Genomic DNA, 20,767 nt, shown 5'->3' with positions numbered 1-20,767 from the left:
AAAGAGCCACTCAGAAAACATTAGCAATTAAACATTCTCCTGAAAGAACCTGGCCTATTATCACAACCATCACGTTCCGCCCACCACCTTTTTGACCCATGAATTTCTACATCAGTAACCACAACCCCCATAACAAAGCAACAGTCCTTTGCCCAGAACAACGCTTACACCAGATCAACAAATTAAAGTGGCTCCCAACACAAATTGCTATGTGCAAAATTTTTATTCTTTTATATTCAAGTATGTTTCCTTCAAACTAGTGTCTGGTCCCATGGTGCTTTCCCAGTGGGTGCATGTCATGGTCTTCTAACTAATCTGCCGCTTCTTTTCTACTGTGAGGAACCGGTGAAGTGGCCATCAGCGCAATGTCACTGCGAAGCTCTTCAGAGGTGGTTCTCAATCTGTCAGCAAGGTACACATCTGGTCCTGCTATCTATATGTTTCTGCAGAGCCAGCCTGACCCTGTGAAGTCATTGGGATTGTGGTTTAGGCTTGGGTGAAAAATAGAGAGACAACAACCTCATTCATTGCCAGGATTGACCTGCCCCTGATCCCAGTCACCATGTCAATGTGCCCAGAGATCAGTGGGTGAAGAACCCCATTGCAGTAATGACATCGCTGAAGCCACTGTCCATCTCTCATCTCTTTTGCTATCTGGCCAATCAGGAGATAAGATTGCAGCTCAAGACTCTATGGCAACCATCGTTGCTGTCATAAGTGGCTCTGGTGTGAAGGGCTGCACTGCAGATATCCTTGGAACTGCCCTTCATCCCCTGGCTGTATGTATGCTTTCCATGCCTTGCCAGAGTGTCTTACACGTGCAGGCAGTGGATTCCGTCATACTTTCCACCACGTTTTGCAAGCTTCTAGGCTGATATCTCACAGACTGCAATAGCCACTCATGCTCTGAAAGTATGCTTCTTTTAAAAGCTGGGGTCTGGATACTTTGGCCTTTAGCCTCAGCAAGAAGAAAGGTGGCCTTGCCATGCAAACAGGTGCTTCCTTCTCCTCTGGTACCATTTCCACCAGCTCCTGCTCACCTGCGCACTATGCATCACTCTAGATGCTCCTCTCAAACTATCTAGGTCCTGCAGCATGGCAGGTTCTGTGCTGGTGCTTGCAGTGATGAGGTGCTAGATGAGAAGTTGATGAGTTGCCACTTCCCGTGACATACCCGAAGAAACAGAAACGAGAAAATGTTAGGGGAATGTCCTCAGAGTTACTTACTGAAGAGCTGCCTTCGCCAAGCAGCTGGCATGGTATGGCTGATGTATGGCAGCTTGGGTGTCAGTGCTTGTGGGAGTATGTAGAAAAGTGTATGAAAGAAAAAGCAGTGTGGAACCAAGCTTGAGCCGGGCCCATGCCTCCTGATTCACCATCTTCTGCCTCCTCCTCAAACTCTAAGCTTTGTGTTTGCAGGGCACACTCCTTGTATGGAGTCAGTTCCACGATTGTTGTTGTGCCCCCTCAGTAGTAGACATTTGCTGTTTGCTGTTCATGGCATTCTGCCACAAAGTAAGAGGAGGGGATAACAAAGGTGAGTACGTCTGCCTCCCCCATGTGTGAAAGTGCACCCCCTGGAGACAGTGAGGACAGAAAGATGCAGCATATAGGTGGAGTTCAGAGAAGTAGTTGGCTGTGGTTGTCCTAATTTTCTTGTGCAGAAGGAAGACAAAGCAGACAATTGCACAATGGAGCTTCATGGACAATCATGGAAAGGTGCAGAAAAAGAGAATTGCTGCATTGGTAAGAAATTTAAGATTGTGCTACTGTTAGAGGATAGTTGTTCTTACTTATAAATTACTCCTCAAAATAATAAGGTTCACAGCATTACAGGTAGCTAGTCACAGATTTATTAAGCATATGATAATAACTATTATTGACAATAATTAAACATACACTTAACAACAGCACTTACGAGTTTTTAACCCAGAGAATCCGTATGTTAACAGTGAAATGGTCAGCTAATCAGGCTTCATCAAATTCTGAAGTCTCCCTTCCTGCAACGACTGTTTTATATTGTTTTTTCCCAATCATGTTATGTTTTAGTATTACCTATTGTTCCTTTCATAGCTTTCATTTCCATACATATCCTGATTGATCTGCCAATAAAATCCTTAGGATGAAGCCAGTTACAGAACCATCAAAGGCATTCTAACACTCCAGTGTACGTGTTACTTTTCCTTCTATTAGGCTGTATTCCATTCGACAGACGGCGCCTTCCAGGGTGGCCTTTGCCTACAGCCCTTTATGTATCAATACAACCACCTTCAACTTTACAGATACCTAACCACCATAAAATTGTCACAACTCCCTTGTGTCGCTGTGAAGTTGAAAGACTAATAGTTGACAAGATGCCCTTTCGCTCGCACCTACACGCCTTCTAAGGTCTCGATTCAAATTCTGTCCATAACAAAGAGATATTCAAACCACTAGTGAGATCAGTTCCAATTGAAAAGTTATGGGACAGTTAAATTAATATAAAGAGAAATCATTAGCAGCCCTATTTGATTAACCCTTCGTTAACACTACTATCAGTAGATACACAACAGAAATGAGAGGGGAGCTGCACTTAATTTCTGCAAGCAATATCTCTACTGCTTTGCTATCAAATGAATCTCTCCCCATTCTCTGGCACTGTCCTCATCCCTTTAAAAGCTGCCATTATCACCCCCCATTAGAAAAGTCCATCATCATCCCCTCTACACTCTCAATCTCCAACCCTATCTCCAAAATATACTTTTTCCCAATTATGTGTTCACCTCTCAAGGCAGTTCCTCTTTGAATCCATCCAAACCGATTTCTCACCTATCTGAAGCACCATGACTGCCCTGGTCAAAGTCACCAATGACTTACAATGTGACTGCGACAGTAGCTTATTGTCCATCCTTGTCTTCCTCCAACTCTCCACTACCTTTGACATTGCCTTTCCTTCATGGTCCACCCTCCTAGATTCATTCCTACCCATCAATGCATCCACTACATGTTGACAAACACTTTCTCTGTGTATTCCCACGTGGTCAGTTGTGGCGTGTCCCAAGCCTTTATTTTTGGTACCTTCTAATTTATCATCTACACACTATCTCTCAGGGATAGTCCACAAGTAGTGACAACCAATCTTACAACTTTACCATCATCATTGACTCCAAGAAAATTTCCACTCTGTTCAATTGTTTCTGTAATATCAAAACTTGTATAAGCTGAAATCTTGTTCAGTTCAGTGTTGATAAAGTCATCCTTTTCAATCTTCACCAGTACCCATTAGCCTCTGGTTCCAGCTCCATAAGGCTCCTTCTTGTCTCCACAAGTTGGACAAGGTCATGTGCAACATTGAAATTCTGCTGGACCCTAATCTTCTCACCCTGCCTTTAGTTAGTCAGCAAGATGGCATTTTCCCACCAAATGTTCTCATTGCAAGCTCTTTATCCTTTTCTCCCCTTGGTAATAACACTCTCAGGTGCACTTCTATGTGAAGAATACTATATAAATGTAAATTGATGTTGTACAGTGTTGTAATGATGCAGATAATGCTGCTGGGTCTGAATTTATAACTCCTCTACTTTGTTTATATACCTTGCTTGTTTTTATGATATTTTAATAAGCTTTCCTGAAGACATGGTTTTTCCTCACTAAGTTTTATTTTGACACATTCTACCTAGCAGAAATATGATTAATTGTTGGATTTGATTTGCGAATTACAGGAGTTCTTCAGTAAATGGCTTCATAGTTTGGTACTACTATCCAAAGTCCAATATAGTGCAATGTTTAGCATTTTTATCACACTGGAAGACTGGATTTTTTTCAGCTATGATTGCATCATGCTATTATAGCCGGTTATATGTTGAATTTAACTTTCTAGCACTGGTACTTTCAAACTTATAACATTCAGATCGGAATCATGGATATGTTTCCTCTTCAGTAAGAAGAATATATAAAAACATAAGAAATAGAAGCAGGAGTAGGCCATATGGCCCCTCAAGCCTGCTCCGCCATTTAATAAGATCATGGCTGATCTTCGACCTCAACTCCACTCTCCTGCCCGATCCCCATACCCTTGATTCCCTTAGAGTCCAAAAATCTATCGATCTCAGTCTTGAATATACTCAATGACTGAGCATCCACAGCACTCTGGGGTAGAGAATTCCAATATTCATGACCCTGTGAGTGAAGAAATTCCTCCTCATCTCAGTCCTAAATGTCCGACCCCATAGCCTGAGACTATGTCCCCTGGTTCTAGACTCTCCAACCAGGGAAAACATTGTTTCAGCATCTACCCTGTCAAGCCCACTTAGAATCTTATTTGTTTCAATGAGATCACCTCTCATTCTTCTAAACTCCAGGGAGTACGGGCCCAGTCTACTCAATCTTTCCTCATAGGACAACCCTCTCATCCCAGGTATCAATCTAGTGAACCTCCGTTGCACCAACTCTAAGGCAAGTACATCCTTCCTTAGGTAAGGAGACCAAAACTGCACATAGTATTCCAGGTGCGATCTCGCCAAAGCCCTGTACAATTGCAGCAACATAAGAACATAAGAAATAGGATCAAGAATAGGCCACATGGCCCCTTGAGCCCGCTCCGCCATTCAAGCAGATCATGGCTGATCTTCGACCTCAACTCCACTTTCCTAGCCGATCCCCATATCCCTTGATTCCCCTGGAGTCCAGAAATCTGTCTGGCTCAGCATTGAATATATTCAACGACTCAGCATCCACAGCCCTCTGGGGTAGAGAATTCCAAAGATTCACAACCCTATGAGTGAAGAAATTCCTCCTCACCTCAGTCTTAAATGGCTGACCCCTCATACCTGAGACTAAAGTCCCTAGTTCTAGACTCTCCAGCCATGGGAAACAACCTATCAACATTTACCCTGTCAAGCCCCTTCATAATCTTACATGTTTCAATGAGATCACCTCTCATTCTTATAAACTCTAGAGAGTATAGGCCTATTCTACTCAACCTCGTCTCATAGAACAACCTCCTCATTCCAGGAATTAATCTAGTGAACCTTTGCTACACTGCCTCTAAGGCAAGTATATCCTTCCTTAGAAAAGGAGACCAAAACTGTACGCAGTACTCCAGGTGAGGTCTCACCAAAGCCTTGGACAATTGTAGTAAGGCTTCCTTACTCTTGTACTCCAACCCCCTTGCAATAATGGCCAACATGCCATTTGCCTTTCTAATTGCTTGCTGCACCTGCATGTTAACTTCCTGTGTTTCATGTATAAGGGCATCTAAATCCCTCAGAACACCAACATTTAATAGTTTCGCAGCATTTTAAAAATATTCTGTTTTTCCATTTTTCCTATCAAAGTGAATAACCTCACATTTCCCCACATTACACTCCATCAGCCACCTTTGTGCCTACTCACTTAAACTGTCAATATCTCTTTGCAGACTCTTTGCTACTTATTGCATTTTGGAACAAGTCTTTTTGATGTTGATCTCTACAAAATGTTTTAAATAATGGTTGTGACTGACAATGGCAGTAAAAAGCGAAGAAGTGCTCAAGAGTGTCAAAAAATTATAGGCAACAGAGCAAATACAAGGAGACACTGTAGAAGAAACATATGTGGCTTATCAAACAAGACACTCAACTCACACTCAGCAGATTGTAAAGTTCAATCAAACCAGTGAAAACAGCATGCCTGGTGATACCGAGTACTGAACTAGTAAGGATTATTGTGATGTTGCCAATTATTCTGTCACTAGTGTAAACTCAGCTGCAATTATACTACACTATCACTCAGAAACTCATAGCTGTAGAGGGCAAAGCACAGTTGGAAAGATTGTGGTTATACTGTAGGCTGTAACTCACACTCTGCCTGCATGCGTTTATGCTATATGTTAAAGACTCAACAATCAGTTTATACGGGTGGGAGGTGAGAAGAAATTGGAAATATATGTCCGATGAAGACCATGTTAAGGAGAAGTGTATTAGAAGAGCATGCTTCACCAAAGGAGCAATAGGGGAACTATGCCAGCTACTATATGAGAACATGGAGCCATGGTCATCTGCCTGGACAGCTCTGTCTGTGGTTATGAAGATCACAACTCTAATTAAATTTTATGTTACTGGGTCATTTCACGCAGCCAAGAAGGAAATGTATAATATTGACCTAACTTGCCCTCTGGCCATATATTTGCCAGGTCACTGACAATTTTCTGCAGAACTGTGGAATTCAACCAGCTTTACATCACAGCAAGGCAGTGGCGAGATTGGGCCATCCACTTTTAAAAGGCTGCTAACTTTCTCAAGATGCAGGGTGCAAGAGATGGCACTCATGTTGCTTTGTGAATGACCTTCACTCCAAGGGCTGCTCAGTGACTACACCAAGGGGTATCATAGCACAATTGATTATTAAAGTGTTCTCATCTATGAAACACAGTCTACTTTGTCACCACTGCCTTAACTCTTTCTCTCCCACCTTTGAATAAAGAACAAATCCTTCGACACAGGACCCATCAAAAAATACCACAACACATTGGACCTCATTACTCCTATATGACCATGCCAATAATAATCAGTTGGCTGAATAACTCAGTATGAATAAGTGCACCCTTTCCTTTATGACTGTCATCTCCATGAATGACAAAGCATGACATAAGTTCACATAATCCTTTAATACAATAAACTCCAAAGTGAACAGGAGCCAGATTACTCTTTGTTCATACTGTGCTTCCACATGGCATCTAAACATACATTTCTTTCTCCTTTTCCAGTGCTTATCTTAGAGGCAACCTAAGGGCCAGTATCATAAGAGGTGGTTGGCTACTTCTGAGTTAAAAAAGGCCCATAGACTGAAGTGACCTTGCTCTTAAAGCAGCTTGCTCCTGGGAGGCAGTGGCTGCTGAAATGTATCTCTGGAGCTTGTGCCTGTGCAGCGGGTGTCGCCTCCTACATGGCACTGGTATGATGCTCTGAAGGGAAAGGTCAGATACCTGATGTGCAGCTTTCACCATTCCACTGTTCCCTGGATCAATGGGATTGCAGGTCTATTGTCAGCTAGCAGATCCTGAAAGCTCTTGGAGATAGTGGACGGCATTGCAGCCCCTACAGCATAAAGTGGGTGTACAAGGATGCTGTCTAAGCTCCTCCCTATTGCCACAAGAGCTTCAGTCTGTGCTTCCATGGATGTGGAGACACTGACTCATCTCTGGCAGCTTCGGAGGTGGGCTGTCTGTTGCAGATTCCAATAAAGTTGCCATATGCAAGGCGGAGACTCTGAGAGACATTCATAGCCTACAACATAAGATTTTCAAAAAGCCTTTGATAAAATGTTGCACAAAATACTGCTAAGTAAGGTTGCATGGTGTGGGATTGGTGGGCAGATCTTAGGTTGGTTAGAGAATTAGTAGCAGTCACGTAGACAGAGGGTAATTATTAATAGCAGAAATTCTGGGTGCGAGCTGGTCACTAGTGGCATCCCACAATGGTTAGTCTTAGGATTATTGCTCTTTACCATCTTTATTAATGATCACGATTACGGCATTGGGAGATCAAGCTATGAGTTTGCAGATGACACGAAGATATGTGTGGAAGTTGGGATCTTAAATTTAAAAAATGGTTTGCAGGCAGATTTAGACACAGTGAGGGAATGGGCCCAAGTCTGCCACATGTCTTTCAATATAGACAAGTGCAATTTGATGTATTTGGGCTGGGCAATTCCAAGCATATATATACCATGTAAGATTGCACGCTCAAGGTTACTGAGTGGAGAAGAACCTGGGAGTTGTGATTCATTCATTATTGAAGGTCCATGGCCAGTATTCCAAAGCTGTTGCAAAAGCAGGTGGAGCGTTAATATGTATAGCTCGGATAATTAATTATAGAATTAGAATTACAATCCCTACCTTATACACGGTCTTGGTCTGGCAGTATCTAGAATACTGTGTCCAGTTTTGGTCCCATCACATGGTGAGCAATATTGATGTCCCGGAAAAGATTCAGAGGAGGACCACTTGATGAATAAAGGGCCAGATTTTGCTCTGAGCGGCAAACGAACGGGGCCAGCCATTTGTTAGACTTGCACTTGCCCATCGGCTTTCTATGGACTTTTGCACAGCAAGTTCCTGTCAGCCAGCCATCAAAAAAGCGCAGCACCCTCTACAGGGCATATGGAACTTGTGTGAACAGGGCAAGCAGCTGTGTATCTCCTTAACCAATCAGATTGAAGAATCATTAATGAGCAGCGTAGAGTCTGAACCAGGAAGTTTCAGTTAGAATTGCGAATTCAATGTCAAATCAAGTACAGAAAGCAAAATAAAGAGGGGAAAAGTAACATTGGATAAAGAGACTGAAAGAAAAAGTAAGAAAAATTTTATTTAAATTTTTTTAAATCTCCAACAATAATTAAAAGCTGAAGTAATGAGACTCCATACTTGTAAAAGCTAATTTTCAGTGCCAGAGAGGTTGTTTCACAGTCATTAAGACTTACCATGCTGTTAAAAAGGTATTTAAACTGGAATGGACAAGTCCTAACTATGAGGTAAGTACAGAACTTCACTCCGTTTAATACATAATGGTGAGTCAGATGGTGAGATGCCGTTTTCGTGGAGCTTTTGAAGGAGCAGGGCCTCTCGAAGAGCTGCTTCCGGATTTCTACATTTAACTGCGCATGTGCAGTCGTTGGAAGTTGCTGTCCAATTTGCAAATAAAGGTGAGGGCTGTTAGCCTCGCCATTATTTTCACAGCAAAATCCAGTCCATATAGTTTAATGGCCCTTAGGGATAGGCTGCAAGGACCAGCTGGTCTTTTCCTGTCCTATTTTGTATATTTATTTGTCCATAAGGGGTTTTAAGGTTCTGTATGCGAGTGTAATTACTGTTCGGGGACATGGCGACCCCTACTTTAAAATCCCGAGTTAGAGCCGGCTTAACCCCAGAGTGCAGTCTGGGGAGCTCCTAATTTTAGAGTCTGGAGAGTATGCTAGTGTCCAGTGCGTCCAAAGAAGAAAAGCAAGAGTAACTGTTGTATTATCTTGCCTGTCCTCATCAGGTCATGAACTTCTTGCAGGGCTAGTCTGCAGTTCTGGGGTGAGAGTTGGCATTCAGTGCCAGTGCCACCTCCCTCCACATATCAGGAGAGACAATTTTTGAGGATTCCTCCCAGCTGTCTGGCTCTCCTTTGTTCAATATCCTTGAGGTGGTGTTCGGAGCTCAGCCTCACTAAAATGTTGTGCTCCTCTCACACCTAATGGGAAATTGTCTGGCTCTTATACATAACAGGCTGGCAGATCGGGGAGGGTGGGGGAGGCGATCCCAGGGGGTTACTGGAGTTTTTTTGCGGGTCCAGGAGAAGCAATCCTGCTTCTCTTGGGCCGACAAAAACAAAAATTAAGAATTTCTTTGGTCTTTTTTTACGCAGCCTGCAGTGGCCTCTTTATGGTCCACTGGTTAGGCCACTCGACACCTGGTACAACTGGGCAGAGCATGCACAGTGCAAGCTCTGCCCATTTGAACCTGAATTTTGCAATCGGGGTCCAATGACCAGTGTAGGATCTTGCTTTGCATATTTAAGTTGCCTTTCGCCTGTTGTCGTCTTCCAGGCTGCTCGCCCAGTTACAAGCCCATCTGAATATTTTTAGGCACGAAACAGGCAGCCTTGATTTGAATCCCCCATAGTGTCCATCACTGGATGAAATTAAGGAACACTTAAAAAGGCATGACTGAGTCTAATGGCCCTGAATTCAAGCCCCACTCCAGGATTTGAGCCCATAAGCTAAGCTGACATGTCAGTGCAGTACTGAAGGAATGCTACACTGTCAGAGGTGCCATCTTTCAGATGAGGTCCCTTTTGCCCTCTCAAATGGATGTGAAAGATCCAATGGCATTTTTTGAAGAAGAGCAAGGGAGTTCTCCCCGTATCTTGGCAAGCATTTATCCCTCAACCAAAACCGCAAAAAAAAGATTATCTGGTTGTTTAACTCATTGTGTTGCAGTGCACAGTGAACTATAGTGTTGTATAATTGCATTTTATAATATCTTTTATATTGTCTAAAGTAGTTGTTTTTGATATTACCTTAATCGTATTACTTAAAGATAGTCACCAATCGCTAGAACAAATGCAAATGTACGAACAAATACAACCATGAGAACAAATGCCTGTGCTCTCTGCTTTATCATTTGTAACTAGGTGACTTTTCTCTCATGTCGTTAAAAGACATGAATAATACATTTGAACTATCAGACAAGAACCCAAACATTGATATCCTTAACTAGAAAGGAAGTTCTTTTTACATCATCCTTGGAGGAAAAGAACTGATTAACATTGAAATACTGTAAGTTTAATTAAAGAAACCTTGAAGCAGATAACAAGGAAGGGAGACAGATCCTCTTGAATGTCTGAGTAAAACTAAGCCTCATTGTTGAAAGTGTAAGAATTGGAATGCAGGCAATTTCCCCAAGGAGGACCAGATAATGCCAGTCTAGTTTGCAGATAATTGTTATCAACAAATGGGACATGAGTTAAGCCTGCAGGTGTTTGTGAAACAATTGAAGTTAAAGGAAGAGTGACATAAAAAGACTCGGGAGAATTTTGACTTTGTACGATATTGTAAAACGGGTGTTAACGAATCGGCAGCCTGTTTTACGTCTCTCCTGATTTTTATTTCCATTGAAGTCGATGGAAATGAAAATCAGGAGAGGTGTTTAATGGGTGGCCAAGCCGATATCGCCTGCTTCACATTATTGTCTAATGTCAAAATTACCCCCATTGACTTTTTTGACTGTAGGACTCGCATCCGACCCCAACAAGGAGTCCCCCAATGCTGCTAACAGCTGGATCACCAAATGGAATTTACATCCTAATCTAGGAAATCCCCCAGCGTCGTTGTCAGAGGGCTACCAACCGAAGATATTCTCCCAGTGTGAAATAGGTAACAGTGAGTGCTGATTAAATATTATGGTGATAAGCATGCTAAACAAGTAAGTGAGCTTTAATTAATAAATTTGTTGAGTCTAAATTAATGTGTTGCTTTACAAGATTTTGTAGTCTAATGTGGTTGTCTCTGAGTCCGATCTAGGATCATAGGTGGGAGCTGGACTCTTAGGATCTGAGGTTATAAATTGAATCATTTCCTATCCTTGGTGTATTGGTGCTTATGTACGACTGGCATAGATTCCTTCTGCATCCAGAGACATTTATATTATTTATAAGTATATTCACTTCACAACAATAGCTCTTTGTGGGCCCTTAATATGCGCAAATTGGTTTCCACATTTGCCTACATAACAACAGTAACTACACTTCCAAAATAATTGATTCGCTGTGAATAAAGAATTGATGTCCTAAGGTTATGAAGGGTATATAAATGCAAGATTTTTCTTAGCCTCCTTGAGCTAATCAGGTACAGTTAGTGTAAAGGGCAGATCATGCTTGGTGGAATGTTTTGAATAAATCACAAAATATATAGATAAAGTGAATGCAATTAATGTTTTATATAAGGATTTTCAGAAGGTACCACATGAAAAACCTGTTCTGAAAATGAAGGCACATGTTATTAAAGGGAATGTAGTAGCATGGATAAAGGGATGACTAGGGGCAGAAAGCAAATAGTAAGGGTTAAATGGATATGTTTTAGAATTGGTGGGATGTGGTTTGTGGTGTGCCTTGGAAATTTGTATTGGGACCTCTTTTTAAAAATTTATATAAATGACATAGCCAAAAGAGTAAGCAAATTGAAGTTTGCCAACGATAACAAAATGGGGGAATGGCAAACTAGGAGGAAGAATGCATGGGATTGCAGGAGGACGTAGGCAGATTAGTAGAGTGGGCAGATAGATGGCAGATACAGTTCAATGTAGAGAAATATAAGTTGTACGTTTTGGGAAAGCAACAGTGTAAGGAGCTATACCCTAAATGATATGATTCCTCATAGAATGGAGGAGCAGCAAGATTGGCATTGGTAGAAAAGGTCATAAAAAGGGAAATAGGATTCTGGATTTTATACTTAGAGGCAAGGAAGTGGTCAAGTTTGACATTGATTAGGACACAGTTGAAGTATTGCATGCAGTTTTCGGCACCCTGCCGTAGAAACAATATTAGACTATGGAACAAATACAATGACGATACATTAGGATGATAACAGGAATGAAAAATTACAGTTATGAAGAAATTGGAGATTTTTTTACTAGAACAGAGAAGGTTAAGGGGCATCCAATAAAGGTTTTCAAAATTATGAAAGATTTTAAATAGTTTCCACCAGCTGGCAAATTGGTAACAGGGGACCATATGCATATCATTAGCATTAGAAGAATGAAAGAGGAAGTCAGAAGAATTGTTTTCACATAAATGGTTATTAGAAAATGGAATGCTGGCTATTGAAGCAGAGAATACAATATCATTTGAATGGTAAGTATTCAAAAAGGGAGAATATAAAAAGATACAGAAACAGGTCAGGGAAATTATATTAAAATAGCAAATTCCAGTTGAAGAGTTGCCAAGATGGTTCGAATAGCCTCCATCTGTGCTGTCAATTCTGATTCACAGGTTGACAGTTGCTCCCAGCAGGTCAACAGATTGCTCTGACGACTTGTTTCCTCCGTAACACATCTGCTAATACAGGAATATCCAAGCTTTTGTCTTCATGGGCTATTTAGGTGCATATCACGTAGGCCAAGTTTAAACCAATCTTCTCATAATTTGCATATATTTCAAGTGACTGATACTAAAAGACCTTGGTGTGTAGATTTAGGATTTATTCACCAATAATGAAACAACATCACTACAACAATCCTTTCAAAACTTTGAGGTGAAATTCAAACAGGGCAAACCGGTGAGCAAGAAATAGAGGTAAAAATAGAATTGCATTGCCTGGGCTTCATAGGCTGCAAGCAGCAAGTTTGAACCTCTATGTGCTAAGGGATGACTGCGCTTAACCCCATGTTCATACTATTTTAAAGGCAATTTTTGCTGCACCTACACTTGAACTCTAGTCCTGAACCCACCCGGATTTGTTGGTTTAGGTCATTAAGCTAAGTCCAATGTTCCCCAGGTGATGATGCAAAAATGCATCCACTAGTACAGACCTGTGAGGCCTTCAGCAATGGTAATGACCACCAGCTTCGAGGCTTTCTGCCTGATGTCCAAAAAACATGAACCAGAAGTCCTCCGGCATCAATCCCTGACCCACCTGCTGTCCCTGGAAGATTGTAAACAATTTTACAACACCAAGTTATAGTCCAACAAATTTATTTTAAATTTCACAAGCTTTCGGAGGCTTCCTCCTTCCTCAGGTGAACGGTGTGGAACGGTGTTTCCACACCGTTCACCTGAGGAAGGAGGAAGCCTCCGAAAGCTTGTGGAATTTAAAATAAATTTGTTGGACTATAACTTGGTGTTGTAAAATTGTTTACAATTGTCAACCCCAGTCCATCACCGGCATCTCCATATCATCGTCCCTGGAAGAGTAAAGGAATGGCCATTTTGGCCCTCCAGTCTATGCTTTTTGCCCTTTTCCGATCGGACCATGACTGAACGTTACTTGCACCTACTGCAGGTGGAAGCACTATGCCCCCACCCCCCTGCCCCATCTCCCTGCGGGAAACATCTCTGGTGTTATGGGTCACTGACCCCTTTTCCCCTCCTTTACACTTGGGAATTGAGCATTCTCCAGATACATTGGAGAAGAAAATCAGTTCCTTAATGTCTGCCAATCAATTTTACCAGTCAGTGCAGTTAAGGAGAGTCCATCTCCCTCTGAAAGTGACCAATCATTCTGTTCATCTTTGGAAGGCTTCCTTTCCATAGAAGTAGAATCAAAATAGTGTAAATTTTTGCTTCTGTCTTAATAGATAGAAAAGCACGACAGGTATGCATGAATTCCCAATATTTGCTCCCGTGGTGATGGGATTGCTGAAGACAAAAATGTACCTCAATATTATCACTGAGAACAGTCTCAGCAGTGACTGGATAATTTGTTTACTGATGTTTGTTGAGGGATAAATATTGGCCAGGTCACCTGGGATAACTCCCCTGCTTTTCTTCAAAATAGTGACTTGAGACCTTTTACATACACCATAAAGGGCAGACCTAGCCTAGGTTTAATGTCTTATGTAAAAGATGGCACCTCCGACAGTGCAGCACTCCCTTAGTACTACGCTGGAGTGTCAGCCTAGATTTTGTGCTCTAGATTTCCACTACCCACTATGTGAAAAAGTGCTTCCTGATTGCACTCCTAAATGGCCTAGCTCTAATTTTAATATTATGCCCCCTTGTTCTGGATTCCCCATCAAAGGAAATAGTTTCTCTGTATCTATCCTATTGAATCCCTTAATGAATTTAAATCCCTCAATTAGATCACCTCTCAATCTTCTAAACTCAAGGCAAGTTTATGCAACCCGGCCTCATAATTTAACTCTTTAAGCCCTGGTATCTGCTCTGTACTCCTTCCAAAGCCAACATATCTTTCCTGCGGTTTGGTGCCCAAAACTGAACACAGTATTCCAGATGGGGTCTGACTAAGGTTGTGTAAAACTAGAGCATCACTTCTTCACTTTTGAGTTCTAATCCCCTTGAAATAAAGGCCAACATTCCATTTGATTTTGAGTACTTTTTCTACCTGTGCAATAGCTTTTAATGATTTATATACATGGACACCTAAATTCCTTTGCTCCTCCACATCTCCTAGTCTCTCATTATTAAAAAAAATTCTGATTTGTCTTTCTCGGATCCATAGTGGATGACCTCACATTTTCCCACATATATTTCACTGGAATTAGCAACTAGGTGAAATCTACCCTAGTCTCAACTGTCTGCGTACCTTTGCAAATTTTTGGTCTCATCCAAACAACTTGATGTACCTTCTAACAGTGTTATCTGCAAACTTAGATATATAACTCTATTCCTTCATCCGTCATAAATATATATGGTGAAAAGCTGAGGCCTCAGTGCAGATCGCCGGGGAGCACCACTCGTCACATACCACCAATCAGAGTACGAACTCTTTGTCCCTAAACTCTGTCTCCTATCTCCCAACCAATTAGCAGCCTATGTCACAAGGTTCCCTCCAATTCTCATTTTAGCTAATAATCTCTTGTGCGGAACGTTGTCAAATACCTGGAAGAACTAATCCTAGCCATAGTGGGCCAGCATTCTACGTCCCCCAATGGACAGAAGCTTCCGTGTGGCACAACTGTATAAAACTCCTCTTAATACTCCATCTACCAGAGGGGCGGAGGAACTCCCAAGAAGAATGTCCATGCTATTCATGGGTGTTTCAGCCTATTTGAGGGAAACAATATTCAATGGTAGTTGAGCGGTATAGTGAATGAGTGGGAGAACCCTTTCTGAAATTCACTCCCTCTGGCTGTAACTAGCTTTTTAAACCAGTAATGACTGGTGACTGAATTAAAGAAACCTTTACAAAGCTAACACAAGACAGAACTGCTTCATTTTCATCACTGTCTCTGTCAGGGTGTAATTAATTATTTCAAGACAGAAGCACTATCTTAGATTCTTTACTGCTTCTGAATTCTTGTTTCTCCTCTTATTCAAGTGCATTAGCACAGATTTCCAATATTGGCTCCAGATCACATTCTTTGAACATGATAGGGGTTAAATTGGTTAACTCCCAAATCTGGGCACCGGCATCGCGGTGCATGATTAGCCCATGCCCGGTGGTTCTGACGCAGGCAGCACATTAGATTTGTGCTGCCTCCTTATTTACCTGATGGTAGCACTGAGGCCTAGCTGTGATATTCTCTCCAGCTTCAGCACTTCTCACCAGCAGGGGGGACCAAATCTCACGTGAATTGCTTGCACCTCTTAAAGGCAACCTGCACCTCTTAAAGGCAGCCTGCACCATATATATAAGTGCAAAATATAAGATACAGGTCCGCATGGAGTCTGAATGGATCTCAGACATTGCACATGTAAAACACAGATGCAGGTCCGGTCCCTTTGTTTACAAATTGGTGAGTTATGTTGAAACGTTGGATAAAAGTTGCGCACTACTAAATCCCACATCCTCCAATCTGCACGCCAGACCTCACCAATCTGCCGATCTGAGTTTGTACCAGGCTTGCAAGAGAGTGTGCACCAAGGTTCTCTGCTGATGCACTGGAGACCTTGATGCAAGAGGTGGATAGAAGGAGAGGCAGCCTATAGCTGAAAGGGGGCAGGAGGCCCTCCAGACACATGCTCAAGAGGCATTGGGAGGCATTAGGGGACGAAGTCAATGCCGCGCGCGTAGTACCACGAACATGGATGCAGTGTAGGAAGAAGTTCAATGCTTTGACATGAGTGGTCAAGGTGAGTGAGGTCAACTGTCAAATAGCATCTCCTACCAACTGCACCATTAGCTGCATCCACTGCTCCACACACTACACCCCCATCACCCACCTACCAACAAATTCTTTTAATCAGTACTCAACTCTTCCAATCAAATGCTTCCTCTCACCCTTACCCATTACCACTGCTTCAAGCTGCACGCCCACAACTCACAGTCACACACACTGACAGCTATTCAACCATGACAGGTACTTCACCCAAACATCCTTCAGGACACTCACCGACGCACGTCCCGCTTTCTTGCAGGAGAAGGTGGCGCATAACAGGAGGCAGCAAGTGGCAGTGGCATTTATCCCCTCGAGCCTATTCTGCCATTCAATGAGATCATGATTGATCTGTGACCTAACTCCATATACCCGCCTTAGCCCCATATCCCTTAATACCCCTGGTTAACGAAAATCTTTCAATCTCAGACTTAAACTTAACAATTGAGCTAGCACCAACTACCGTTTGCAGAAAAGCGTTCCAAACTTCTTCCACCCTTTGCATGTAGAAGCGTTTCTTAACTTCACTCCTGGCTCTAAATGTTAGGCTATGTCCCCTAGTCCTAGTATTCAAGTATAGGAGACCTCCAAAAACAGGTACAAATGCATCAGCAGCCTGAAGCAATAATCCAGCAACTAACTTTTAAATCCTGCATGATCCCTTTAAATAGCGTTGGTGAGGGGTCTACCAGGCAATCTACGACTTGTTTAGCTGTTCGTGGTTAAGACAGTGCTTTGGCTGCAGCATTAAGTGCCAAAATGGTGTCTATCCCTTTAAATCAGCATTGCACACTGATCTAATGCATATTCTCCTTACTTTACACGCACCTGGTGTCCGTTATCTGCACCTGCGCGAACCCCTTACCAAGATGGCATCCGGTGCATGTCACGCTAGAAGCATGCACGCACATTTTGGACGCTATTTTGGAACTTCATGAGGCCACTAGCACCCACAAAATGGGCACTACATGGCTGAATTTCTAGTCCGATGAGCGCTCCTGCTATCCTCAACCTGGCTATGATTTGAGATAACCTGTTCCAATGAAGAACACTTCCACAACTGGTGCTAGGTCAAGAGAGAGTGGTAAAGATGAACATACTCCGTCCATTGCTGTATCTTTTCTAGCTGCGTCTATTTTTGTGCCTGGTGCCACCGTGAAGAAACTTCTTTTTTATTGGAATTGTAAGCAGCCTGAGTGTAATGAGGTTCAAAAGGGCATGTGCCTAGAATTTGCTGGAGTAGGGCATCTCGTGACATGTGCTGTTAGACTTTTTCTTGCACGTTTAATCCCCCAAAACAATTTGCGTCGGAACTTGCTGGATGTTCGAGTTAAAAATGGGCAACGGGGGCACCTAAACGATGGGACCAATCGTCTATGCAAAAGTCTAACCACATGGCACTAGAAATAGCTGAAGACAGACCCAATCAACTTAGTTAAGGAGTGGCACTGAGAGCTGAGTGACCTGTATCTTTTGAAATTACCCAAAACTAACTTCAAAAAGTTACTAAAATGTAAAAAAAAACTTTTTAAAAAAGTAGTAGAAAGTAATTAACAATTTTTAAAAAGCAGTGGAAAATAATTAACAGCATACATTTCTTCACAGATAAACCAAAGATCTCTCAAGAAAAGTTAGATGAAAGGAAGAAGGCACACAAATTTGCAGAAAAAGACGTGTGAGCATTCCTGGATGAGGTGGAGTTGAGGCGTCAGCGGCTTCTGGGGAGTGAGTGGTCCAGGGCACCACGCAAGGTGAAAGGAGCTGGCACAGGCCCTCACCATGAATTAGACAGTCCCACGGACAGCAGAGCAGTGTGAAAAAAAATGTAATGAACTAACCAGAACTGCGAAGGTTTGTTCAGATTATTAAAGATTTTCACGTTTAGATTTTTTAAAATGCCAACAATTTCTGATTCACTCAATGTACTAGTCAGAGCTTATTTATGAGTAGTCAGGATTCAATCGAATTTCAATTGGTCGTAAAACTCAGTTGCCATGGGAGACAGCCCTTACTAAGTGGTTTTAACCATCTCTTACCTCTACTACAGAGATTTGAGGTGTAAAAAAATGAGTGAAGTAGTTATTTAAAATGCATGTCCCTGACCCTACCTACTTCTCCCAGCAACAGCCACAAACTAATTTTTAATTTTCTGTCTGTAATGGGTAAGATGGCTCAAAATGCTCATGAGTGGTGTATGACTGGTGTGGGTGTTCCCATCCTGAGGGAGATAACCCACCATCAGCTGTAGGGTTACATGAGTTTACCGTCTGATGCCAAATCAGGCACTGGATTGAGCCAAGGTGAGTGTCACATTTCTCACTTTGGCCAAGAGACAGAGACGGTTTGTAAATGGGCTGCATGTTTAAAACCTCTTTCTTGGCTGCAGGGTGGGAGAAGGAGGTTAGAGTGGAGGATGCACGTGCAGCATGTGAGTATTGGCACTGGCATATACCGCTTGGGGTGAATCATCTTTTCCTGTGTCATGCATTGAATGTGAAGATAAAACTTACATGATGTGGCAGATGAACACGCTGCACCATTGCAACATTTTGTTCTTCCTTCCCACAGGTCCACAGCAACCTGAGGTGGAGGGGGCTACTGAGAGGGGGAGGGGTGCTGTCTAGGATGCTGAGAGGGGGCTTCAAAGGACACAGAGGGGGGCTGCAGAGGGCACTGAGGGGGGTGCAGCAAAGAACACTGCGGGGAGGCTGCAGATAGCATGAAATGCGGGGAGGGGTGCTGAAGGTGGCGCTGAGGGAGGGCTGCAGAGAGCGCTGAGGGTGCCTGCGGGGGCAACTGAGGTTGCAGAGGCCATTGAGGCTACAGAGAGCATGGTGGGGGTGGGGGGTTGCTATAGAGGGCCCTGAGACAGTGACTGAAAGGGAGGAGCAGGAAGGAGAGGGTCAGCAGGAGGAAGAAGAGGCTGCGCGCCCCGGGGAGAGGGCAGATGAAGTGGTGTCGTCACCCCTGTCCCCATGCTGCACCTTGAAGGTGCTGATGTGGGGGGAACGCTTGACGAACCTCATCTGACCTCCCACCCCCACCCCGGGAGCACATCCCCCTCTCCAAGTCTTGGCCCCTCTGGCTCTGCGTGAGACACACTCGACTCCCCTCTCACAGGCAGCTGCCAGGGCCTTTGAGACAGGGCTCACAGTCTGAGTCCGATCTTTTGGGAGGGACAGTGAGTAGACATCATGTCTAGCATGAGGACAGCAGGGAGGAGAACTTCAGGAGTCCAGAAATGAGAAGGAGGTTGATTCTGGAGAATGACAAGTATCTGGAATTTCTTGGCTCCATGATACTGGAGATTAAAGTCTCCTTGGACAGAACCTTGGGCAGGATTTGGGTAACATTGGGCAGAAGCTCAACCACATTGAGCAGAATGTGGGAAATCTTTACCGAGTTATTTCAGGTGCAGTTGGACTGTACTGAAGCTGGCGCAGTTGCCTCCCTCCCATCCCCGTACGGCTCGCACCACGATCACAGTCCAGGGCCACACTTACTCGGCTGCTGAGGATGTCAGCAATTGCTCTTTGACAGGACGCACCTGCCCCTCCACAGGACGCACCGGCCCCTACACAGGACGCACCTGCCCCTCCACAGGACGCACCGGCCCCTACACAGGACGCATCGGCCCCTCCACAGGACGCAGATGTTAGTACTCGCAGGGCAACTTCTCCCCATGTTCCCTCGGAGCACCATCAGCAACCCAGCTCCAAACTCACTGATCCCGACCCACAGGCCAGACATAGTGGTCATGCCCTTGGCACAAGAGGGATTCGTTCATGGGGAGGGGTGAGGGGTGAGGGGTTGAAGGCAATAGGATGCCCCTCTCATGCAAAATCTACCTTCCCTGCTTAGTCTGACTCACAGCGACCCTCAGGCACAGCCCGTGAGGGGACAAGTCTGTTAAATTTGTTACTATTGTTCTTGTTCTATTGTTGATGTTGTGCTATTTATTGATATTTATATTTCTCTTTTAATTGTAACTATTATAATTGTTGTTGAAGCTGTTCTTAAATGATTCAGTCAGAAGTCATTTGCAACCGTCTGAACGACTGAAAAATGTTAATAATTTCACCATGTTTACAATACAATACAATAAAGGTGAAACAGCAATTCACTTGTTCTTTCAATTTACTATACTGTATTCACTGCTCACGATGCGGTCTCCTCTACATTGGGGAGACCAAACGCAGACTGGGTGATCGCTTTGCTGAACACCTCCGTTCTGTCCACAAGCGTGACCCTGACTTGCCAGTCGTTTGCCATTTTAATTCCCTGTCCCACTCCTACACTGACCTCTCTGTCCTCGGCCTCTTACACTGTTCCAATGAAGCTCAACGTAAGCTCGAGGAACAGCACCTCATTTTATGCACTTTACAACCTTTTGGACTCAACATTGATTTCAATAACTTCAAATCATAACCACTGCTCCCATTTTTTCAGACAGCAAGCGCTGGTAATGGTTCTGCTGCTGCCATTTACAGC

Source organism: Heptranchias perlo, chromosome 6, assembly GCF_035084215.1.
Source record: "Heptranchias perlo isolate sHepPer1 chromosome 6, sHepPer1.hap1, whole genome shotgun sequence".
NCBI classification, from domain to species: domain Eukaryota; kingdom Metazoa; phylum Chordata; class Chondrichthyes; order Hexanchiformes; family Hexanchidae; genus Heptranchias; species Heptranchias perlo.
The sequence above is the reverse complement of the archived record's forward strand: the minus strand, read 5'-3'. Positions refer to the sequence as shown.